Source organism: Mobula hypostoma, chromosome 23 (genome assembly GCF_963921235.1).
Source record: "Mobula hypostoma chromosome 23, sMobHyp1.1, whole genome shotgun sequence".
NCBI lineage: Eukaryota > Metazoa > Chordata > Chondrichthyes > Myliobatiformes > Myliobatidae > Mobula > Mobula hypostoma.
Genome location: NC_086119.1, coordinates 1,733,583 through 1,760,127, shown reverse-complemented (window position 1 = coordinate 1,760,127; position 26,545 = coordinate 1,733,583). Strand labels below are relative to the sequence as shown.

Sequence of the window (26,545 nt, the reverse complement as noted above, 5' to 3'; positions counted from 1 at the left end):
GCAGGATGTTTATTAATAAATCCGCTTGCATTGCGGTGCTGACGTAGATGCTGCGCACTGATTCGGTGCTCGGGATTCGCTGGCCCGGGACCTCACTTTCAGCTCTCGGTATAAAGGCAGCCGCGGCAGCAACTCAGCCGCCTGTGTAACCGCCAGCGTGTGCTGACCGCGCCGGACCCCTCGCCTCCTCCCGGATGCTGTGTGTTCCTTTCCGATGTAAGCGGCGTTTCAGTTCAGCGGATTACGGTAAGATTGCGGAGAGACTCCGCATCATCCTCTTTCCCAAATCCGAGTCTCGGCATCAACACGTGGGCGATGAACGGCGGAGGCGCCCCGAGCTCCGGTACCAATCCCAATACCTGCGTGCAGAGCAGGGGGAGGGAGAGAGGGGTGAGGTTCTCTCGGAGTTGGGGTGACTTGGATTGGGCTGACAGAGAAAGAGAAGTGGGCGCGTAGATTCGGAGTTGGGAGTTGGACAGCGTTGGAATTGGTTTGGGTGGAATTGGATTGGATCGAATGGGTTTGGGATGGGATTGGGACTAGGTTTGGAACGGTTCAAGGGCTGAACTCGAACGGTGGGGTGTTTGGGACGGAGCTGGGGGTAACGTGGCTTGAACCGGGATTACGGTGGGTTGGGAACGTTTGAAATTGCTCCAGGATGGTTGGTGTTGAGCGGGATGGGTTGTGACTATCCCGGGATGGCGACGAGTAGTTGCTGCGCTGAGGATCCCCGAGGCACGTTCAGATGCCGCCGGATCGTGCCCTCTTCCCCTGCGCAAACGGGGTCACTCTCGGTGTGTCACGATGCCGGACGTCCCGGATAATGATCTCCCTCGTACCTGGCGTGTCTCCCCTCCGGATCCGGACCGGCATTTCCGGGGTCCGGGGAGGGTCTACTGAGGTACAGAGTTCGCGGCAACGGGCCGAAGGGCGGAGCGGGGGTGAGGACTGGCCGGAGTTCCGAGGGAACCGGTGGTTGCGGGGATTCGACTGCAGACCTCTCGAGACCGATGCAATGCCATGAAGCGACCTGGCAGACTTGCAGCGATGGGAGTGAAGCGGAATATTGGGCGGCGTGGAGGAGGGGACAGACCAGCTCCGATCACGGACTCCCCGAGACTAGCCGCGTCCACCCGAGGGCACAGCGTGGGTGTAGGAAATGGTCCAGGATAACACTGTACGACATGCCTCAGGGAGAGAAAGTTCTGGCTTCCACACCCCCCACCCCTCCCCGAGGTTTCTGACACCCATCCCCACGCCGGGACGGATAACGCGACTTCATTGACTCCGTCTCTCCCGTGGACACCTCAGCCCCCGCATCCGAGCCTCTCCCGTCTCCTGCACTCTGCAGCCAGCCCGTCGCGACCTGTCAGTGGGATGTGAAGTTCATGGAGATTAGGGCACGTTGCGCGCAGTCTCTCCCCGAGAGACCAGCCCGGAGAAATCTTCTCTGTGGTCGGGAAGGAGATTAGAACCGTCAACCGTTTCTGGGGGGGGGGGGATCCAGTTACATGGAGGTTTCCTTCGGTAGTGCGGCGCTCCCTCTGACTTTGCGAGGGAGCGCTGGAAGTGAGCGGACAGCGGTGTTTGCGGGGTTAATGCGGGCTGGGAGGGCTGTGGGCAGCGAGGGGTTAAGTGACGGAGGTGGCGAGGCCGGTTGGCGGCGGCGGCTGGGGCTGCGTCAGCGCTGCTGATGGTCGCTGCGTGCGTCAGGAAGGAGCGCGTCAGCCGCCGGCACCTTGGCTCTGGACTGATTACTGTGTGCTACCGGGTAACAGTCTACAGTCATGGCTACTGGAGGCTGACCGAGGCTGCACCGGGAGCCGACCCAACCGCTGGCCCCGGCATCAGACAGCGTCGCGGCCGCCGGGAGCGGGCCAGATCGTTGGCCAGTGGGGCGGCGTGCATACAAAGGATGCGGCACCAGACCGGCTCCGGCATCAGAGGGTTCCGGGAGTCCGCTGCACCACGGGGTGGGCAAGGGTGCAGTACTGAACAGGGGGTTACCGATAGTCCCAGTTCCATACTGGCCCTCACTTCCACACACACACACACACAGTGCCGAGCTCAGGAACGCCTGAATCTCCGTCAGACGTTTCGCCGAGCTGGTGGGAGTTGCACCCCCACCCCACCGCCGACTGGATTCCCGGTTTCTCCGTTAACTGCTCCCCTCGGCCTCCTCTCTGCCCCTCTCGCTATGTGGGTCTGCCCCGCGCACGTTAATAACGGGAGCGACAGCAACCAATCTCTTTGGACTCTGTTAGAATTGTTCCCGGGCACCGATTCCAGCTGAAACCGGGCGTAGGGTGTAAACTTGGCGTGAGCATCAGACTATTCTTTTGGCAAGTCGCTAGATCATCGGTCAATTTTAACGACCACCTCTCGGGGGCTCCTTGCAATCTCTTCCCTCTTATCTTGTACATGTGCCCACCGGCTCCACAACCCTGGCGAAAAGATTATGACTGTCCGTCTTATCAATACCCCTCAAGGTTATATAAACTTGAAGTCACCTCTCAATTTGCTAATTTCCAAGGATTAAAGATCCAGTGCGGCCAACCTCTCCCTATAATTTAGTCCCTGTCGTCCAGGCAGCATCCCCGTGAATCTCTTCTGTACCCTCTCCGGCTTGACAATGTCTTTCCAGTATTGACCGCGGTGGGCCTGTACTCACTGGAATTCTGAAGAATGAGGGGTGATCTCATTGAAACCCATCAAATGGTGAACGGCCTTGATAGAGTGGAAGTGGAGACGTTGTTTCCTGTAGTGGGAGAGTCTCGGACCAGAGGACACAGCCTCAGAATAGCGGGGCATCCTTTTAGAATGGAGATGAGGAGGAATTTCTTTAGCCGGAGAGTGGTGAATCTGTGGAATTCATTGCCACAGGTAGCTGTGGAGGCCAAGTTTTTATGTATATTTTAGGCAGAGGTTGATAGATTCTTGATTGGTCAGGGCATGAAGGGATACGGGGAGAAGGTAGGAGATTGGGGTTGAGAGGTAAATTGGATCAGCCATGATGAAATGGTGGAGCAGACTCGATGGGCCAAATGGCCTAATTCTGCTTTTGTATGTTCTGGTCTAACAGGGTGACAAAACTGTACACAATACTTCAAGTATGACCTCAACACTGACGTGTATAACTGTAACATAATGTCCCAACCCTGAAACTTGATGCCCCGACTGACGAAGGCCAGCATGCTAAATGCCTTCTTCACCATCCCGTCTCCTTGTGCAGCCACTTTCAGTGAACTGTGCACTTGTGTTCTCAGGTCCCTCTGTCCATGAAACTTGTCAGTACCCTGCCATTCACTGTGTCGGTCCTAATCTGGTTTGACTGCCCAAAATGCATCACCTTACACATACCCAAACTGAAATCCATTTGCCATTTCTTGGCCTCTCTCCCCAGCTGATTGAGATCTTTGTAATTCACTGTAACCTGCTTCAAAATCAATGATACGCCCAGTTTAGTGTCATGGCAAATTTGCCAATTGTGCAATGTACGTTCACATCTAAATCATTTGTATAAATAATGAATAACAGAGGCCCCAACACTGATCACTGGAGCAGCCCGCTAGTCACAGACCTCCAGTCGGAGAATCAACCTTCAACTATCATCCTTTGCTTCCTGTCATTGAGCTAATTCTGAATCCACATCACCAGCTCCCCCTGAATCCCACGTGACCTAACCTTCCAGATCAGCCCGCCCTGTGGGACCTTATCAAAGGTCTTGTATATAGACAATATCCACTGCCCTACCTTCATCTGTCCTCTCAATTAACTCTTTGGAAAAACTCCAAGATATTCATCGGATACACAAAACCATGCTGTTTCTGATCAGACCTTGACTATCCAAGATAGTGTCCATCAGAATTCCCTCCAGGAATTATCCTACAACTGAAGTCAAGCTCACAGGCCTATCGTCCCCTGGCTCACCCTTGCTACCCTTCTTGAATAATGGAACAACATTGGCCACCCTCACATCTACTGGAACATCATCAGTGGCTAGCAACAAAGCAAATGTCACCACAGGGTCCCTTGCAATTTCTTCTCTGGCCCCCTAGAGTTGCAGGGGATTGGGATCCAGAGTGACAGGGCAGCAAATGGAGTGGAGGGGTGGGGGGAAGTAGATGTTAAGCTTACAAGCAAAGACATAAACTGACAGATTGATGAGAATGGTGGGATTAATGTTCTGAGATGAGTCTATTTCAATGCAAGGAGTATTGTAGGTAAGGCAGATGAGCTTAGGGCACAGATCAGCATGTGGAATTGTGACATTGTAGTCATTAGTGAGACTTAGTTGCGGAAGAAGCAGGGCTGGCAGCTCAGTGTCCTGGGATTCTGCTGTTTTAGACGTGACAGAATGGGAGGGGTGGCATTACCAGACAGGACAATGTCACTGTAGTGCTCAGATAGGACTCATCGACTGGAGGCTGTATGGGTGGAATTGAGGAATAACAAAGGGATGACCACATTAATGGAACTATTTGGTCTCAGTTCTATGGTCTCTGTGTCTGTCTCCAGAATAAATACAGATGCAAACAAAAAATCATTTGCAATCTCCCCATCTATTGGGAACTATCCCAATAGCAAGATTTAGAGAAGCAATTTTGTAGAGATCACAGACTGTTGCAAGAAACATAAGGTTGTGATAGTAGGCAATTTTTAACTTTCTACATATTGACTGGGATTCTCATTCTGTAAAAAGGGGTGGATGGGATAGAGTTTGTCAACTGTGTTCAGGAAAGTTTCCTTAATCAATATGTAGAGGTCCCAACTATAGAGAATGTGATCCTCGATCTCCGCTTGGGGAACAAGATGGGGCAGGTAACAGAAATGTTTGCAGGGGAACAGTTTGGATTTATTGATTAAAATGCCATTAGTTTCAAGGTAATTATGGAAAAAGACAGGTCTGGTCCACTATTTGAGATCCTAAATTGGAGAAAGGCCAATTTTGATGGCATCAGACAGGATCTGGCTGTGTGGATTGGGACAGGTTGTCTTCTAGCAAAGGTGTACTTGGTAAGTGGGAGGGCTTAAAGTGAAATTCTGAGAGTACAGAAAGTTATAGTTTTTCTTTTAGAACAAAGGGCAAGGTTTACAGGTTTAGGGAACCTGGGTTATTCAGAGGTTCTGAGGCCCTGGTGAAGAAGGAAGTGCATACAGGGCATGGGCAGTTAGGTTCCAGAGGAGTATAAGAAATACAAGAGAACACTTAAGAGAGAAATCAGGAGGGCTAAAAAAGGACATGATGTTCTTCTGGAGACAAGATGAAGGAGAATCCCAAACATTTCTGTAGCTACAAATATTAGGAGCAAAGGGATAAGAATAAAATTGATCCCCTGGAAGATCAGAGATGGGGGTCTGGGAATCTTAAATGGAATTTACTCGGTAGCGGGTGCACTTTTTTTTGCCAGGGGGTGTATTGTTGCCTCACTGCCGCTTATGCGCGGGAGGGGGGAGCTGGGGGAGACTTCGGGGTTCTCACGTTTAACTGTCGTTCTTCTTTGGGGCACTTCTCTGTTTTCGTGGATGTTTTGCAAAGAAAAAGCATTTCAGGATGTAGTTTGCATACATTTCTCTGACATCAAATTGAACCTTGACACAGAGTCTACAGAAGTGAGACAAAACAGCAGTGAGGCCATAAACCACATACAGACTATGGTGGACAAGGTGCTTGCTGCCTTCAGGCAAGTTAGAGTTAAGTTCCCAGGGCCTGACAAGGTGGCATCTTAGACCTTGTGAGAGGCTAGTACAAAAATTGTAGAAGTCCTACAATTAAATGGTTGCCCTTCAGGATGAGGTAGTAAATAGTATTCAAGATTGGCTTAGCCAGAGAAGCCAGATCAGAAGTGACTTGTCTCTGACTGGAGGAGCTTGACAAGTGAACTATGTTGAAGTTTTACAAGATGTTGGTGAGGCCAAATTTGGAGTATGAAAACATAGAACAGTACAACACAGTGCAGGTCCTTCAGTCTTTGATGATGTGCTGACGCCTTAACCTACTCTAAGATGAATCTAATCCTTCCCTCCTACATAACCCTCTATTTTACTATCATCCATGTGCCTATCTAAGAGTCTGTTAAATGTTCCTAATGTATCTGCCTCTACCACCACTCCTGATTAGAACATTCCACACAGCAACCTGTGTAAAAGAACTAAATATGATCCCCCCCCCATACTTTCCTCCAATCACCTTAAAATTATGTCTCTCACATTCCTCATATTAGTTTCTGCTGCCCTGGGGAAAAAGGAGCTGAATTTGCACTCCATCAATGCCTCTTGTACATCTCTCTCAACTCACCTCATCCTCCCTCGAGAAAAGCCCTAGTTCACTCAGTTTATCCGCATAAGACATGATCTCTAATCCAAGCAGCATTCTGATGTCTCCTCTGCTCCTTCTCTAAAGCTTCCACCTTCTTCCTATAAGGAATTGAACACAATACTTCAAGTGTGGTCTAACAAGAGTTTTCTAAGGCTGCAGCTCTTGACTCAATCCTCTGATAATGAAGTCCAACATACCATATGCCTTCTTAACAACCCTGTTAACTTAGAATCATAGAGTCATAGAACACGACAGCACAAACAGGCTCTTTGGCCCATCTAGTTCATGTTGAACTATTAATCTGCCGAGTCAATGAACTGAGCAGATCAGGTTGAATGGACTAGAAGAGCTGAAAGATTCTGTTTCTGTACTGTCGTGCTTTATGACTACAAGACATAGGAGCAGAATTAGACAAATCAACATACATGTGACTTATGCTTCTCCCTCTCAAACTGCAGTATGAATTCAATCATATTATGATCACTGCTACCTAAGGGTTCCTTTACATTAAGCTCCCTATTACACAACACCCAATCTAACATGGCCTTTTCCCAATTAGGCTCAAGCACACTGCTCTAAAAAGCACTCAACGGATTCCATCTCTCATAATCCAACACCAACCTAATTTTCCAATCCCCTTGCATATTGTGTCATTACCCTTATTACATGCCATTTCCAGCTTCCTTTGCAATTTCAACCCCATATCCTGGCTACTATTTGGAGGCCTATAAATGATTCCCATGGTGTTTTTTTTACCCTTGCAGTTCCTTAACCATCCACAAAGATTCAACGTTCTCTGACCCTATGTCACCTCTTTCTAAAGATGGAATTCCACCTCTTACCAAAAGAGCCACACCTCCGTCTATGCTGTCCCACCTGTCCTTTCGATACAACGTATGTCCTTTAATGTCAAACGGCCAGCCATGGCCACCTTGCAGCCTCGACTCAGCGATGCCCACGGCCAGTCGCTAACTGCACCACGAGTTTGTCCACCTTATTCCGAAAGCTACGTGCATTTCAATTCATCCTGCGTTCTTTGCCCCTATGAATTTTGCCCTTGTGGTACAACTTGGCTCTTTGCTCTGTCTGCCATTGTACCCAATCATTGGCTTGTCCCTCCTTACGTTCATATTACATATTACATCACCCACTTGTAATCCTGCCGGCTCATCCTCACCCTCAGCTCTATCTTCCTCCTTCCCATTCCCCTGTAGATCAAGCCACTACTGTAAGGTCTGGGGTGCAGTTGGACTCTGGGGCTGCAAATGCCTCCTCCTTCATATTATGCATATGATCTAAGAGCTCACTACTTATTGTCCTCATTTCTCCATTAACTTCATGATCCATGACAGCTTCCTTCGTAAATACTGAGGAGAAATGGATATTAACAGTCTTGGCCTCCTGCAGATCCATACATGCCTCCCTGCTGGTCTTCACAAGGTCCTAGTTTGTCCTTGGTCACCCTTTTACTGTGAGTATAGCTGAAGAACCTCTTCAGACTCAGAATCACCTTTAACATAATTGGCATATGCCGGGAAATTTGTTGTTTTGTGGCAGCAGTGTTTGGCAATACATAATATTTTTTAAAAACCTATAAGTTACAATAAGAAATATATTTTTAAAAGTTAAATTGAATAAGTAGTGTCAAAAGAGAGCAAAATAAAGAAAATAAATAGAGGTAGTGTTCATGCATCATTGTCTATTCCGAGAAGGGGAAGAACCTGCTCCTGAAGAGTTGGCTGTGGGTCCTCAGTCTCCCTGTACCTCCTCTCTGATGCTAGTGATAAGAGGGCACATCCTGGGTAATGGGGGCCTCGGTGACAGATACCAGCTTTTTGAGGCATCACCTACTGAAGATGCCCTCGATACTGGGGAGGCTAGTGCCCATGATGGAGCTGGCTGAGTTTACAACTTTCTGCAGCTTTTTCCGATCCTGTGCAGTGGCCCCTCCACACCAGATGGTGATTCAACCAGTTACAATGCTCTCCACCATACATTTGTAGAACCTTGACATACCAAGTGTCCTCAAAATCTTAATTAAAATACAGCCACAATTGTGCCTTCTTTAATGTTGTCTGTAAAATCCATCTCATTCCATTTTTTTTGCCCTCATGAAATCTCTCAAGCCTGCTCTTAAAGCCCCTTCTTCATCCTCACCTTCTCTCTCTCAGCACTCCCATCTCCTGCCCCAAGCTCGACACACACTCGTATCCACACTTCCATCGCATTCACTCCCTCCCCCCTCACCCACATCATTCCCTTGCCTCTCTGACCCCAGATGATGAGATATTTTGTCTCCAGTGATGGAAGAGGCATGTGTAAGGTATCAGTGGAGGAGAGGCCAAGGGAATCCAATGCGGAGTACTGGTGGTGTCGGAATACACAAGGAAATTCAGAGCATAACACAACAACATGAGATAGATTTGCAAGAGAAGGTAACTGTGAATGCAAAGACAGTTACATTAAATGCAAAAGAGAAACTAAGGAGGGAATAGGGCCCCTTAAAGATCAGTGTTGTTTCTATGTGGAGACAGGTGAGATTGTAAACCTTTCTAATTTGTACTTACTGTGGAGACGTGGACACTCGAGAACTTGGAGAAGTTAATGTCTTGCAGAGAGCTACATTATGGAGCAGCTGCTGGAGATCTTCAAAAGTATACATAATGGATTAGAAAGATTTAGAGCAAGGGTTCCCAGTGTGGGGTATGTGGACCCCTCAGTTAGAGATAGGAGTCCATGAAGGTTGGTTTTAGAGGGATATGGGCAAAATGCAGGCAAATGGGACCACTTTAGAACGGAAGTTTGGTCAGCAGGGACCAGTTGGACCAAAGGGCCTGGTTAAAACCATAAGACATAGGGGCAGAAATAGGCCACTCAGCCCATTGAGTCTGCTCTGCCATTCCATCATGGCCGTTTTACTATCCCTCTTGGTCCTATTCCCCTGCCTTCACCCTGTAACCTTTGATGCCCTGACTAATCACCTCCACAGTCATCTATGGCAATGAATTCCACAGATTCACTACCCTTCACTGAATGAAGTTCTCTAATATCTGTTTGAAATGGACGTCCCTCTATTCTGAGGCTCTCTGGTCATAGACCGCCCCACTGTAGGATGCATCCTGCACATCCACTCTATCTAGGCCTTTTGATATTCAATAGGTTTCAATGAGATCCCCCCCCCCCACCGCCATTCTCTAAATCCAGTGAGTAGAGGCTGAAAGCCATCAAACGCTGCTCCTACATTAACCCTTGCATTGCTGGGATCATCCTCGTGAACCTCCTTTGTACCCTCTCCAATGCAATCACATCCTCTCTTACATGTGAAGGCCCAAAACTGCTCACAGTATTCCAAGTGCGGTCAGAGTAATGCCTTATACAGCCTTAGCAATACATCTCGCTTTTATATTCTAGTCCTCTTGAAATGAATGCTAACATTGCATTTTGCTTTCCTCACCGCTGACTCAACCTGCAAGTGAACCTTCAGGGAACCCTGCACGAGGACTCCCAAGTCCCTTTGAAACTTCTACACCTCTATTCCTTCTACCGATACACTTCCCTACATGATCTTCCATCTACCACACCTTTGCCCATTTTCCTGATAAAAGCCCCTCGGTAGATTCCTTAACACTACATGCCCCTAAACCTACCTTTGTATCATCTGTAAACTTGACCACAAAGCCATCAATACCTTCACCTAAATCACTGTCTATTCTGTGATAGTAAGCTGATTAATCCCCGGCACCTGTGGCAAGAAAGAAAAATGTGGGTTCCTGACAAAGGTATTGTGTTATCAATATCCATGGGTGAGGTGTCAGAAAACTGAAGGTGACAATAAGACCATAAGATATAGGAGCAGAATTAGCCCATTCAACCCATTGTGTCTGCTCTGCCATTCTATCATGGCTGATCCTGGATCCCACTCAACTCCATACACCTGCCTTCTCACCATATCCTTTGATGCCCTGACCGATCAGGAAATGATCAACTTCTGCTTTAAATATACACACGGACTTGGCCTCCACCGCAGTCTGTGGCAGAGCATTCCTCAGATTCACCACTCTCTGGCTAAAAAAATCTTCTGACCTCTGTTCTAAAGAGTTGCCCATCAATCTTGAGGCTGTGCCCTCTAGTTCTGGATACACCCACCACAGGAAACATCCTCTCCACATCCATCCTATCTAGTCCTTTCAACATTCTGTAGGTTTCAATGAGATCCCCCTCATTCTTCTAAATTCCAGTGAGAACAGGCCCAAAGCTGCCAAACGCTCTTCGTATGTTAAACCTTTCATTGCCAGAATCATCCTTGTGAACATCCTCTTGACTCACTCCAATGACAACACCTCCTTTCTGTGATATGGGGCCCAAAATTGTTGACAATACTCTAAGTGTGGCCTGATTGGTGTCTGATGAAGGCTCAGCATTATCTCCTTGCTTTGATATTCTATTCCCGTTGAAATAACTGCCAACGTTGTATTTGCCTTTTTTACCACTGACTCAACCTGTAGATAACCTTCTGGGAGTCTTGCATGCGGGCTCCTAAGTCCCTCTGCAACTCTGATGTTTGAACCTTCTCCCCATTTAGATAACAGTCTGCACTATTGTTCCTTTTACCAAAATGCATTATCATACATTTCCCAACACTGTCTTCCATCTGCCACTTTTTTGTCCATTATTCCAATTTGTCTATATCCTCCTGCAATCTCATTGCTTCCTCAGCACTACCTACCCCTCCACCTATCCTCATATCATCCACAAACTTTGCTACAAAACCATCAATTCCATCATCGATATCATTGACAAACAGTGTGAAAAGCAGCAGTCCCAATACTGACCCCAAAGGAACACCACTAGTCACTGGCAGCCAACCAGAAAAAGCCTCTTTTATTCTCACTCGCTGCCTCCTGCCTGTCAGCCATTCCACTATCCATGCCAGTATCTTTCCTGTAATGCCATGGGATTTTATCTTGTTAAGCAGCCTCATGTGTGGCACCTTATCAAATGCCTTCTGGAAATCCAAGTAAATGACATCCACTGCCTCTCCTTTGTCCACCCTGCTTGTTACTTCCTCAAAGAATTCTAACAGATTTGTCAAGCAAGATTTCCTTTGACAGAAACCATGCTGACTTTGACTTATTTTATCATTAGTCTCAAAGTACCCTGAACCCTCACTCTTAATAATAAACTCCAACACTTTCCCAGCCACTGAGGTTAGGCTAACTGGCTTATAATTTCCTTTCTTTTGCCTTCCTCTCTTCTTAAAGAGAAGAGAAGAGTGTCATTTGCAATCTTCCACTCCACTGGTACCATGCAAGCATCAAGTGATTCTTGAAAGATCATGACCAATGCATCCATTATCTCTTCACCAAACCTCTTTCAGAACTCTGGGATGTAGACCATCTGGTCCAGGTGACTTATCCACTTTCAGACCTTTGAGTTTGCCTGGCACTTTTTCCTCTGTAATAGCAATGGCACTCACTCCTGCTCCCTGACACTCATGGACCTCTGGCACACTGCTAGTGTCTTCCACAGTGAAGACAGATGCAAGTACTCATTAAGTTCATCTGCCATTTCTTTGTCCCCCATTACTACCTCAGCAGCATCGTTTTCCAGTGGTCCAATATCAACTCTCACCTCCTTTATGGTATTGGCTAGTCTGTCCTTGTATTTCATATTTCATCCTTTCCCTTGTAGCTTTTTTAGTTGCCTTTTGTTGGATTTTAAAAGTTTCCTAATCATCTAACATCCCACTAACTTTTGCTACATTATATGCCCTTTCCTTGGCTTTGATGCAGTCCTTAACTAACGCTGTCAGCTATGGTTGCCTACCCCTGCCATTTGACAACTTCTTTTTGTAGGACATGTCTATCCGGTGCCTTGTGATCTATTCCCAGAAAATTCAGCCATCTCTGCTCTATCGTCATCCTCACCAGTATCCTCCTCCAATCTACCTGGGCAAGCTCCTCTCTCGTGCCCCTGTAGTTCCCTTTATTCCACTGTGTTACTGATACATGTGAGTTATGCTTCTGCCTCTCAAATTGCAGTATGAATTCAATCATATTATATCATCACTGCCTAGTAAGGGTTCCTTTACCTTAAGCTCTCTAATGAGATCTGGGTTATTACACAACACCCAGTCGAAGATAGCCTTTCAGTAAGTAGGCTCAAGCACAAACTGCTGCAAAAAGCCATCTCACAGGCATTCAACAAATTCCCTCTCTTGTGATCTGACACCAACTTGATTTTCTCAATCCCCTTGCATATTGAAGTTCCCCATTACAATTGTGTCATTACCCTTATTACATACCCTTTCCCAGCTCCCTTTGCAATCTCAACCCCACATCTTGGCTACTATTTGGAGGCCTAGTTATGATTCCTATAATGTTTTTTTTTCCTTTGCAATTTCTTAACTCGACCCATAAAGATTCAACATTCTCTGATCCTACGTCTCCTCATTCTAAAGATGTAATTCCATCTCTTACCAACAGAGCCACACCACTGCCTTTGCCTTCCTGCCTGTGCTTTCAATGCAAAGCCTATCCTTCGATGTTAAGCTCTCAACTATAACCGCCTATCAGCCACGGCTCAGTGATGCCCACACCGTCCTATCGACCAATCTTTAGTTGTGCCATGAGTTCATCCACCTTATTCCAAATGCTATGCGCATTTAAATACAGCACCTTCAGTCCTGCATTCTTTGCCCTTTTGAATTTTGCCTCTGTGGTACAATTTAACTCTTTGCTCTGTTTGCATTTGTTCCCAATCATTGGCTTGTCCTTCCTTACATTCGTGTTGCACCCGTCATCTACTTGTAAACCCGCTGGCTCATCCTCAGCTCTGTCATCCGGGTCCCTACTCCCCTGCCATGTTAGTTTAAACCACACCCAAAAGCTCTAGTAAATCTGCCCGCAAGAATATTGGTCTCCCGCAGATTCAAGGGCAACCCATCCACAATGAATAGGTTCCACCTGCCCCAGAAGAGATCCCAATTATCCAGAAATCGGAATCCCTGCCACGTGCTCCAATTCTTCAGCCACACATTTATCTGCCACCTCATTCTATTCCTATCCTCACTGTCGTGTGGCACAGACAGCAATAGTGAGATTACTACCCTGGAGGTCCTAATTCGAGGTTCGGCTTCCTTCCTAACTCTGTATTCTTTTCTCAGCACCTCCTCCCTTTTTTTTCCTATGTCATTGATACTAATATGTACCACAACTTCTGGCTGCTCACCCTCCCTTTTCAGGATATTGTGGATGTGTTCAGAAACACTGTGGACCCTGTCACTTGAGAGGCAAACTACCATCTGTGTTTCCTTTTTGCTTTCACATAATCAGCTTTCTGCCCCCTTAACTATAGAGTCCCCTATTACTCCTGCCATCCTCTTCAGTTTCCTACTCTTCTGAGCTACAGGGCCAGACTCAGTGCCAGGGGCACAGCCACTGTTGTTTCCTGCAGGTAGTCTGTGTCCCCACCCCACCCTCAACAGTACTCAAAATGGAGTACTTATTGTTGTGGGGGATGGCCACAGGAGTGTATTCCACTATCTGAAATACCTCTTCCCTCTCCTGACAGTCAGCCATTTATCTGTCTCCCATAGCCTTGGGGTGACTACCTCTCTGTAGCTCCTGTCTGTCACCTCTTCACTTTCCCTAACAAGCCGAAGATCATCAAACTGCAGCTCCAGTTCCCCAACGCGGTCTCTGAGGAGCTGCATCTTGAAGCAACCAATGCAGATGTGGCCATCAGGCAGCCTGGGAATCTCCTGGAAATCCCACATCTGACACCCGGAACAGAACACTGGCTGCGTAGACATACCCCCGATTCTCTCTAGAGTTAAATAAGAAATAGAGAATGGACTTGCCTCTGCCTGTTGAGCCAAAGCCTTACTACTCTGCCTCACACTACTCCAACAACAACTGCTCCACCAGACGGTCCCTCACTTTTATAGACACTGGGTTTCCTGTCAAAAATCCTTATCGGACCTATGCGGTGGGAACGCTCCTGTTGCGTCTGCGCGGTAGTCCACTGGACAAACCCTGTCGGAAAACGCTGTTTTTTCAAGCTCTTTGTTGGACCTGTGCTGGAACACTCCTGTTCCATCTGCAGAGTACTCCAAAAGTGTCTTATTCACGAAAGGCTGCAAGGACAAAGCTGTGAGCCTGGCAGGAGTGGCAGGATAGTTCACTGACGGGGATTCTGAGTGTCAGGCTGTACCTGCATGTCAAAGGGCAAGGACTGTTTAGACTTGGCATAAAATTATACTCCAGACTGATTGTGATGTTATGTTGAAGTTGTGGAATGAGCTGCCAGTGGAAGTGGTGGATGTAGAATTGATTTCAACATTTAAGATCAGTCTGGATAAGTACGTGAATGGGAGGGGTATGGAGAGTTATGTTCCAGGTTCAAATCAATGGGATTAATCAGAGTAACATTTCAGCAAGGACTAGACAGGCTGAAGGGCCTGTTTCTGTGCTGTAGAGTTCTATGACTGTTAGAGTTATTTTTTGAAGGGTTGACCAAGAAGATTGAGGTAGATATTGTCCACATGGACTTTCAAGGCCTTAGACAAAATCCCGCATAGTAGGCTGGTCCAGAAGGTGAGATCATGTGGGCTCCATGTTGATCCAGACAATTGGCTGCAAAATTGGCCTGATGGTAGGAGTGAGAGAGTGGCCATGGGATGTTGCTTTTCAGACTGGAGACCTGATATGCTACAGGAATCAGTCCTGAACCCATTGTTGTTGGCCATCTATATTAACCATTTTGATTAGACTGTAGGTGGGACATTTAGTAAATTTGTGGTGCACCAAAACTGATGATGTGGTGGACTGTGAAGAAGGTTGTCCAGGATCTCCACCTGGGCCAGGGCAACAAGGGATGAGAGATAGTTTACATGAGATAAATATGAGTGTTGCAGTTTGGGAGGAGAAGCAGGTCAGGACATGTGCAGTGAATGGCAGGATTCTGGGGAGTGTCTGCACCACGATAAAGCACCACCAACTCCGATGGATAGGTCATGTCATCCAGGTGCCTAACTCGTGTCTCCCCTCCCCAGAACTGTTGAAGGAAGGTCAGCAAGCCCCTGGTGGGCAAGAGAATTGGTTCAAGGTTAACATCAAAATCCGCCTGAAGAAATTCAACATTACATCCAAAAACCGGGAAGACATTGCACTCATTTGTCCAGAGGAGTATATTTAAGGTGGAAGTTGATAGTTTCCTGATCGGTCAGGGCATCAAAGGATATGGGGAGAAGGCATGTGTATGGGGCCGAGTGGGATCCAGGATCAGCCATGATGGAAGGGTGGAGCAGACTCGATGGGCTGAATGGCCTACTTCTGCTCCTGTGTCTTATGGTCTAATAGATACACCTGGAGGAATCTGTTTTAAGAGGGAGCTGTGCTACAGGAGAGCGACCTCCTCTGCGCCGCAGGGAACAGGCGGCAGCTGCGGAAGGAGAGACTGAACAACCAAAAGACTGAAATACTGGCCACGGCCACCACTTACCCTTGCCCACATTACACCAAAGTACGTGAATCCTGGATCCTGAGCCAGCTCCTGAGGACCCAGCAATAGACAACCCCCTGTGAGAACATCGTGCTCAAATGGAGTGATTGCACTACTTTGCACTACTACTTCTGGATTGTGTTATAGAACAGAGGGACCTAAGAATGCAAACAATTAGTTCCTTGAAAGAGGTGAGAGAAGTAGACAGGATGATAAAGAAGGCGTTTGGCATGCTTGCCTTTGTTGCTCAGGAGAGGTTGGTATGTTGTGTGACAGCTATATAAGGTGCTGGTAAGTCCGAACTTGCAGTACTACATACAGTTCTGCTCACCCTGCTATGGAAATTGAGTTGGCAGGTTACGGAAAAATTTCACCGAGATGTTACCAAGACTGGAGAACTTGAGTTATAAGAAGAGACGGGATAGGCTGGGGCTGTTTTTCCTGGGGTAAAGGAGGTCGAGGGCTGACCCTGACACAGTTATAAAATCAAAAGAGGCAGAGATAAAGTACGCTAACTAGACTTGAGGGGCTGGTTTTCACTTGGAGGGTGGTGGGGATATGGGGGCAGACATTTGGACAGATTCTGTACATGGATAGGAGGAATTTTGAGGAAATGGGCAGATGGGACTAGCTGGGGCAGATAAATTGGTTGGCATGGAGAAGCCGGGCTGAAGGGCCTGTTTCAGTTCTGTGCCTTTCGGACTCTAACCCTCCCCTCAACCTCTCCCTCATTCCCACCCTCTTACTCACTCCCACCCCTCACATTTATTTGGGGGGGGGGACAAGTGCGGTGGGTGGGATAGGGATAAGGTGGGGACTGGAAGGAGCCTAAGCCTGCACAGCCTGTGCAGGTCCTGTCCCATCCCTGTCTGCACGGTGACCGTGGCTTTAGATCGTTACTGTGAGTGTAACGTTGGTAACAGTCTACAGCCATGGTCGCTGGGCCAGGGAGCAAGCATCCCAATGCCCACCTGCCCACTGGTCACTGTGCCACGGAGACAGCATCCCAATGCCCACCTGCCCACTGGTCACTGCGCCAGGTAGAGGGCATCCCAATGCCCACCTGTCCACTGGTCACTGCACCAGGTAGGCCTGCCCACTGGTCACTGTGCCAGCTAGAGAGCATCCCAATGCCCACCTTCCCACTGGTCACTGCACCACAGAGAGGGCATCCCAATGCCCACCTGCCCACCGGTCACTGCGCCACAGAGGGCATCCCAATGCCCACCTGCCCACTGGTCACTGTGCCAGGCAGAGAGCATTCAAACGTCCACATGCCCACTGCACAGATGTGAGGAGGGGACCGGGTGATGAGTGGATGGATGCTACAGCACAAAAACAGACCTATCAGCCATCATATCTGTACTGACCAATCTTGCCTGCATATACACAATTCCTCTTCTCCCTTTCCCTGTCTGCTCCTGTATCCATAAGATGCCTCTGTCTGCATCCTCCCTCATCCTGGGGCTCATACCAGGCACCCATTGTCCTCCTCGCTCAGGGCACTGGAAGCATCCACTGGCTGAGCCACCACCCTGGGGCCTCCTCCATCTCTGGAGGGGAAGGGGAGACTGTCTCTGAATGTATCTGCTTCTATTCCCAGTCCCTAGGAGTGGGATGGGAAGAGATCACAGACTGGGCACTCGTGGGGTGTTGGGCTCCCCAGGGTCAGGCTGTGGGGGGGTGGGTGCAGGGTGTGAAGATCACTGGGAAAGGAGGGACATGGAGAGGATGAGTCTTCCTCTGCTGGTCCCTCTCCTCCCTTGGTCATTCCCCTCCCACCCAGCTGGGGCTGTGGTGGGAGGTGAGGCTGGAGTGGATGGCATTGGGGTGGATGAGTGAGGTTTGGAGGGAGGGAAAGGGTAGAGTGGGAGGAGGGGAGGGTTGAGTTTTGGGGTGGGGATGGAATTGCTGTGAGAGTTTGCTGTTTGGTGCGAGGGGATGAGGATAGAGAGGTGGAAGGAGGTGGAAGTCCCCTTGTGTTAGGTGAGACCACGTGGTACTCATCTGCCCAATGAGTCTTCTTACTGCAGCCTCTCTGCTGGTAACTTTGAAGAAAACAGAGACACAAGAGGTTCTGCAGATGCTGGAACACTCACAAGATGCTGGAGGAAGTCAGCAGGTCACTCACCCGATGAGTCCTGATGAACGATTGCACCTTTGGGATTTTCTTTAATCCTACTTGCCAAGAACTTTTCATGGCCCCTTCTGTCTTTCCTAATTCTCTTCTTGAGTTCTTTTTGACTTCTTTAGAATCTGTTTGAATCTGGCTCCATAAGTTTTACATACTTCTCCTTTTTCTTCTTGACTGAATGCATCACCTCCCTCAATATCCAAGGTTCTCTTTTTCATGCCATCATTGTTCTACCTTCTATTGGAACATACCTGTCATGTGCTCTGTGCCATTGTTCCTGTCTAATGTTCTCGTAATTTTCTCTGCTCCACTTTAATACTCTCCCACAAGGTCGATACTTATCTGTAGCTATTCTAAACCTTAAGAAGTTGTGGTCGCTGTTCCCTAACTGCTTTCCCACTGAAAGGCTGGTCTCCTGGCCAGGTTCATTACCCAACATCAAGTCCAGTGCAGCCCCTCGCCTTGTTGGACTATCAACATATTGATTTTCGGTGCCCTCTGGGATGCACATGACAAATTCTGCCCCTCTGAACCTCTTGCACTCAGAAGGTCCCAGTTCATATTAGGGAAGTTCAAGTCCCCATGACAACAACTCTACTGTTCTTACACTTTCAATCTGCCTGAATATCTGTTCCTCAGTGTCCTGCAGTACAATCCCGTCAGAGTGATTGCACCCTTCCTACTTTTGAGTTCTGCCCATACAGACTCAGTGGATGAGCCCTCCATTCTGTCCCCATTGAGTGCAGCTGTGATATTGTCCCTGATTAATCCTGCAACTCCCCACCTCTTTTTACCCCCATCTCTATCTTTTCTGAAACATCAAAACCCTCGGACATTAAGCACCCATTCCTGTCCCTCTCTCAACGAAGTCTCTGTAATAGCCACAGCATCATAATTCCATGTATTGATCCATGCTCTAAGTTCATCACCTTCACCCATAATACTCCTAGCATTAAAATACACACACTTCAAACTATCCATCCCATCATATCTATTACTTTGCTCCTGTCTGTTTTCACTGCCCTGGTATCTACCTTCCTCTGTATCCCTCCACCTTCCGACCTGGTGTTCTGGCTCCAATCCCCCTGCCAAACTAGTTCAAACACTCCCGAATAGCAGTAGTGAACTTCCTGTCCAGGATATCGTTTGGCCTCCAGTTTACGTGCAGCCTGTCCCTCTTGTACAGGTCACCCCTGCCTCAGAAGAGGTTCCATTGATCCATTAACCTGAAAGCCTGGCCCCAGCACCGCTTCCTCAGCCACTCATTCATCTGTACTATCACAAACAACAGGAATTCTGCAGATGCTGGAAATTAAAGCAACACACATCAAAGTTTATGGTGAACGCAACAGGCCAGGCAACATCTCCAGGAAGAGGTACAGTCGACGTTTCAGGCCGAGAGCCTTCGTCAGGACCGGGGTGATGTCCTGACGAAGGGTTTCGGCCTGAAACGTCGACTGTACCTCTTCCTAGAGATGCTGCCTGGCCTGCTGCGTTCACCAGCAACTTTGATGTGTGTTGCATCTGTACTATCATCCCATTCCTGCCCTGACCAGCAGGTGGCACCAGGAGAAACCCAGCAATTACTACCTTGGAGTTCCTCTTCTTCAGCCTCTTTCCTAACTCCCTCTGCAGGACCTCTTCCCCCTTTCTACCTGCGCAGAAGGGGTTTCACTCAGTGTCTGACCCCGGGAATGCGTGATGGGACGGTGTGGAGGGAGCTTCACTCTGTGTCTGATCCCGGGACTGTGATAGGACGGTGAGGAGAGAGTTTTACTCTATGTCTGACCCCGGGAGTGTGTGATGGGACAGTGTGGAGGGAGTTTCACTCTGTGTCTGACCCCAGGAGTGTGTGATGGGACGGTGTGGAGGAAGATTCACTCTGTGTCTGACACCCAGAGTGTGTGATGGGACAGTGTGGAGGGAGCTCCACTCTGTGTCTGACCCCGGGAGTGTGTGATGGGACGGTGTGGAGGGGGATTCACTCTGTCTGACCCCGGGAGTGTGTGATGGGACAGTGTGGAAGGAGCTTCACTCTGTGTCTGACCCCCATTTTTATACAAAATATCCTTATTCCAAATTCAGTGCTACAGTATATATACAAACCAGTGACTAACACAATTACTACACTACAAATAGACAATACACATTAAGCTAAAATGTTTCCATCGCTGTCAATGATGGCAATAGCCCCCCGCGGAGCCCAACGGTCTGGGAACGCCTCTATGGTCGCCGTGGACTGCGCGTGTTCCTTCTCAATATTTACCCGGGCACGAACATACCCCCTAACCGTTGCCAGGCAGTCTGCCCGGGCAGATCCTCCCGCCACCCGTTTCCAAGACTCACGGATGGCTGACTTCGCCAGCCCCAAGAGCAAGTTGACAAGAACATCCTCAACCCTCTGTGCCCCCCTCCTTACTGGATGACCGTATATAAATAGGGTGGGGTTAAAATGCAACCAGAGGGCCAGAAGCAGCCCACGCAAATACGCGAAAAGGGGCTGCAGCCTCACACTCCACGTACATATGGTACACGGTCTCCTCCAGCCCGCAGAAGTGAGATGCGGCTGGGAGATCCGTGTACAAACTAAAGAACTTATTGCAGGGTACCGCTCTATGCAGCACCCTCCAGCCGAGATCCCCCAGGTACATGGGAAGAACACACTCGTAAGGGGAATTCCACTGGGGACCCCCCTCACCTCCAGGTGGACAGACCGACCGCCATGGCGTGTCGGGACAGTGGACCAGGGCTAGGAAGTGGAGGGTGTGGAGCAGCAGCCCATACAGATACCTCCTACTTGCATCCCTGAATGGGATTGTGGGTGTCGAGGAGAGACGGCTCAAGTTGTGTGGACTCGGCTCTCGCATAAGCTTGCGGGGCTTGGGCCCGACTAGCTGCTCAGCCCGAGTCGTTCCACACACCCGAGCCGCACCAACATCCGTTGGGGTAGGGCAAGGGTCGGCCAGGACTCCGCCCTCTGCCAGAGGAGGGGATTCCCGGCCTGAGGCAACCATGTTCCAGACTCTCAGTAGGTCCTGATAGAAGCCGGGCAGCCTCTGCAAAGCAGCACGGCTGACGCCCGCCGGTGGTAGCTGCATATCTTCGTGAAGCCAGCAGCCCCCCCGGAGGAAGAAAGTCGCCAACACGTGCCACCTGGGAGGGTGCTCGGCGTGCAGGAATCTCCGCAGAGTCCTGAAGTGGAGAGCCGCCAGTCGCGTACGTACACACACCAGTGACTGTCCGTCCACTCCCGCTGGGAGATTCAAGACCGCTGCAGACACCCAATGTTTCCTGTTGCCCCAGAAGAAGTCCACTAACTTCCTCCGCATTCTTGCGACAAAGGGGGCGGGGGGGGGGGCAAGGTGACCATCCGGTACCACAACATGGAGGCCACCAGCTGGTTTATGACCACCACCCTGCCTCGATAGGAAAGCACCCTGAGAAGGCCTGACCAGCGCCCTAGCCGGGCCATGACTTTCGTCTCCAGGTCCTGTCAGTTCGCCAGCCAGGTCTCCCAAAGGACTCGGGTAGACTCCCAGATAGAGAAGGCGTCTGGTGCTCCACTCAAAAGCTCTCATCTGCTCCGGCATGGAGTCCACCTGCCACTGGCCTACTAAGAGTCCGGAACATTTTGCCCAGTTGATCGTAGCGGAGGATGCCGCCGAGAAAACTTCTTGGCACTTGCGCATCCCTCCACAGGTCACTGGGTTCTGTCACAGTGAGGAGTACGTCGTCGGCGTAAGCCGAAAGGACGACCTCCATGTCCGGTTCGCGCAGAACCAGACCCATCAGCCTTCGCCGAAGAAGGCTCAGGAATTGTATGCACAGATTGCAGACAACTGGCCAGACATAGGGCACCCCTGACGTACTCCGCTTCTGAAGAGAATGGGTGCTGTCAGTGACTAGGCATTCTGCGGCGGAGTACAGGAGCCGAACTCGGGCTACAAAGTGTGCCGAGCCCAAATGCCTGCAGGGTGCCCACCAGGAAACGGTGATCTACCCGGTCAAACGCCTTCTCCTGGTCAAGAGAGAGAAACGCTGCCAGAGACCCAGTCTCCTGGAGTAGGTGGATCAGGTCCCGTACTAGGTGGACATTGTCCTGGATGGAGCGGCCCGGGACTGTGTAAGATTGGTCAGAATGGACCACCTGTCCAATTACCGAACCCAGGCAGTTGGCCATTGCCCGGGCGAAGATCTTGTAGTCCGCGCACAAGTGGGAGACCGGGCGCCAGTTCTTTAGCAGGCGGAGGTCTCCCTTCTTGGGCAGAAGGACCACGATAGCTCTCCGCCATGAGAGGGGCATTTTCCCGGTGCCTAGGCTCTCCCCTAGGACAAGGCTGTAGTCATCCCCCAGGACATCCCAGAAAGCCTGATAAAACTCTACACTCAGTCCATCTAAGCCAGGGGACTTGCGCCTCCGGAGTTGCTGAAGGGCAGTGGACAGCTCCTCCCGAGTCAGGGGAGCGTCCAGATGCACTGCGTCCTCTGGGCTGACCTTAGGCAAATCTTTCCAGACCTCACTGCACGCCTCCGCATTTGACGGATCTGGTGAGAATAAGGACGGATAGAATGAACGGACTTCTTTATTGATTACATCGGGGTCCGTGACGGAGGAGCCATCGGCAGCCAGCAACCCCACTAGCTGCTTTTGGACTCCCCGCCACTTCTCCTACCAGGAGAAGAAGGGTGAGCCACGGTCCAAATCCTGCAGGATTCGGATCCGTGACCTCACGTATGCACCTCGGGACTGCTGGAGCTGCAGGTTCCTTAGTGCGTCCTCCTTCTGGTATTCCTGCTATAGCTGTTGGTCCCCAGCTGTTGGACCAAGACGGGACTCCAGGTCTAAAATAGAAGAGCAGATTATTATTTAAATGGTGAAAGATTGCAGCATGCTGTTGTGCAGAGGGACTTGGGAGTGCTTGTTCATGAATCGCAAAAAGTTGGCTTGCAGGTACAACAGGTTATTAAGAAGGCAAACGGAATGTTGGCCTTCATTGCTAGAGGGATTGAATTCAAGAGCAGGGAGGTCATGCTGCAACTATACAGGGTACTGGTGAGGCCGCACCTGGAGTACTGTGTGCAGTTCTGGTCTCCATACTTGAGGAAGGATATACTGGCTTTGGAGGCAGTGCAGAGGAGGTTCACCAGGTTGATTACAGGGATGAAGGGGTTAACCTATGAAGAGAGATTGAGTCGCCTGGGACTATACTCTCTGGAATTCAGAAGAATGAGAGGGGATCGTAAACATACAAAATTTTGAAAGGGATGGATAAGATAGAAGTAGGACAATTGTTTCCATTGGTAGGTGAGACTAGAACTAGGGGACATAGCCTCAAGATTCGGGGGAGAAGATTTAGGACGGAGATGAGAAGAAACTGTTTTTCCCAGACAGTGGTGAATCTGTGGAATTCTCTGCCCAGGGAAGCAGTTGAGGCTTCTTCACTAAATATATTTAAGATACAGTTAGATAGGTTTTTACATAGTAGGGGAAATAAGGGTTATGGGGAAAAGGCAGGTAGATGGAGCTGAGTTTACGGACAGATCAGCCATGATCTTATTGAATGGCGGGGCAGGCTCGACGGGCCGGATGGCCTACTCCTGCTCTTTTTTTTAAATATTCTTATGTTCTAGGTCAAGCAACGCTCTCTCAAGCCGCTCAATCTCAGAGCCTCGCCTCTTTGTCGACCCCCTAGTGTATTCCCGACATCAAAACCGGATGTGGGAAGCCCACATCCCATCATAGCCGGAGGGAGCGGAAATCTCCCCGTCCCGTTCTCCAGATGACCCAGAACGCTCGGAACGAATCCCGGAATCGGCTGTCCTCCAGTAGCCGGTTGTTAAAATGCCAATACCCGGATCCCACCCGAGGGTGCAGACGAGTAAATTCCATCCACACAAGTTGGTGGTTCGAGCACGACACTGGCCGCATGGAGGACGCCGACACGCGGGAGACGTAAGCCCGAGAGATATACAGGCCGGGAACCTCCCCCTCTAGACCTTCCCGAGAAGGCGCTGGAGTCAGGTTGAAGATTCCGCCAGCTGTCCGCCAAGTCAAAGGAGCCGACTAACTCCTTTAACTTTTTTGCCGATGCTGGGTCGCGCTGGAGGCCCGAGCAGTCCTCCGCCTCGAGGGTACAGTTGAAGTCTCCCCCGAGGATGGCGCAATCCCCAGGATCGATGGAGCTCAGCAGGGTGGACAGCTGGCAGAACAGGCGCGTCTGTATCACACCGCGCCGCGGAGCGTACACATTGATAAAATGCACAGGTACACCATCCAGGCGCACAACCAGGTAGAGCAGGCGGCCGGGACGACATCTTGGACTCTTACGATTTCTGGCTGGAAGGTTGGGGCCTACAGGATCGCCACCCCGTGGGAGTTGCTGAGGTGGCTCATGTATACCCCTCCCTGCCACCTCAGGAGCCAAGCGGACTCGTCCCCGGGGAAATTATGGGTTTCCTGCAGGAAACTCACTGCATATCTCCCATCTGAGGATGACTCGCAGGGACTTCACCAGCCTCGGCATGCTAGACCAGCGCAGCGAGGCCAGCTTCGGCCGATGCTTTGCACCCTCAGAGGTGAGAATGAACTCTGATTTCCTCCGCTGGTATCAACGGGGATTTCTCAAGAGGGGTGAGGATGTCCATTGTCTCACTACCAAAGGAGTCTCCCTCCGCCCCCTCACTACAAATAGGTCCCCCATCTTCCTCCCCGTGTGTTCTGATAGACCGCTGCACTTGCGACCCACACAGCGTAGCGGGTACCTCACTCATACCTGCCTACTCCACCATCGCATCAGCCTTACCCGCCATTACGACAATGGAGGGATAATCCCCAGGGACTCCCTGCGAGCCATTCGTTGATGGGGTCGGCGTGCAGAGTACTTCACCCTCCCCAGGAGACAGGTACGAGGTAGACCTCGGTAACTCCGGTGCTAGGGGTCCACTGGCAGCCTGATGCTGAGAGTGAGAGAGCTTGGTCTCCTCTCTGCTTACATTATTTAATACACTTGCCTCCAGCGAGGCACTGACTACCAGGTCCTGGGTGGAGGGCTCCAGGGCTGTCTCAGTTGCCCAAACAGGGCTAACATCACCTTTCTGCAAAAGCACTCCACCTACCACAGGACTGGTGGATACATCTGCGGATTCAGGGTTAGAACCAACCTACACCCGGATTGCAACCCCTTCCTGGGACTCCCCCGCGACTACGTTCCCTGCCCTCTTGGGGGAAGATCCCCTTCTCCTCTTCACGCAGGAGGAGCACACAGGTGCAGGATTCACCGATATGGCGGCACTCTCCGCTTCCATCGCCCCGTCCACCTGCGCACTTCCCTGAGTCTCCCGCTCCACTTCGAGGCCAGTGGGCGTGAGCTCTGCGGTCTCAGGGGCTGACTTCTCAGGGTGTTCGGATTCCTTCTGCACTTTCTTGCCCCACACAGGTTCCACCCCGTCCCCCGCCGGAACCTCTCTGCACGTAGCCTCAAGATCTCCCAACCGAACAACTGGGGCAGAGGCAGCGGCAGCATTGGTGCCCGAAATTGACTCCCTATGGTTTCGGGTATTGGGACAATTCCTCCGAAAGTGCCCCACCTCCCTGCACGCATGGCACCGTGGGCGCTCAGAGCTCCAATATTCCCGATGGTCTACCCCCTTGTGCCGGACAGTAAATCTGTGCCGGACTTGTGCTTTTAAAAAAGAGAGAGAGAGGGAATTGTACAGCACAAACACCTTGTTATTAAGAGAGAGAGAGGGGGGGGGCGAAGACTGTTCACAGTTTGTTTGGAATTTCTGCAAGGACACTGCCAGCTTCTGAGTTCCTACAGAGAGAGAAGGGAGGAGCTACTTGATGGACAGCTGGTGTTCAGCATGCTGAGATAAATACAAGGTCAGCTGGTTGTTAGACAAATGATTTTGGACACTGGATGAGCTTTGTTGTGCCCACAGAAAGGTGGGTTTTTTAGAGGATCGATCAGGAGAATCGATCAGTGACTCTCGCAGTGTGGAAAAGGTGTGACCAGTGGGAAGTTATTAGTGTGTCTAACTCTCGCCTGGGTTGATAACTCCACCATAGAAAACGGTCTCCTTGTTGTGGTCACATTCAGTGACTTCGAAAGGATTTCGGAGGACAATGGGAAGATCAACAGCCTCGGCTCACTCTAACAACCACAACTTCTCTCTCTCTCCATCACTACTCAACTCAGTACCACGAACTGAACTGAACTTTACTCATCTCTGTAAGACTGTATCTATACACCCCTAGGCTTGAAGAAGCTTGGTTTTTATATTTCCACACTTATATAATCTTTGCTAACCTGTTTGATATATCTGAATTTATATTACTGTATTGCGTAGTTACTAATAAATAGCGTTAGTTAACAGCAATACCAGACTCCAAGGTGTCTTCCATTTCTGCTGGTTCTTTAACCCATCACGGGTACGTGACAAAATTGGGGGCTCGTCCGGGATATGAACAAATTGTGTGGAGGCTTGTTTGAATTGATTGGAGAAAATTCTTTTTGATTTGTTTGTGTGGAAAGCAGCAGAAATGGAGGTTAGTGTTGAGAGGTTTCTGTTGGAACCAACCCCTGAAG

At 49.7% G+C, this 26,545-nt stretch overlaps 1 long non-coding RNA gene across 1 annotated transcript in view; it reads left to right on the top strand.

Annotated features, from left to right (window-relative positions):
* Positions 1-221: 221 nt before the first annotated feature.
* Positions 222-26,545, top strand: part of LOC134337111 (uncharacterized) — a 42,170-nt gene continuing 15,846 nt past the window's right edge. The window contains exons 1-2 of the long non-coding RNA XR_010015932.1: positions 222-246; positions 7,672-7,790. This is a non-coding gene — a long non-coding RNA (uncharacterized LOC134337111). The remainder of the gene's footprint in view (positions 247-7,671; positions 7,791-26,545) is intronic.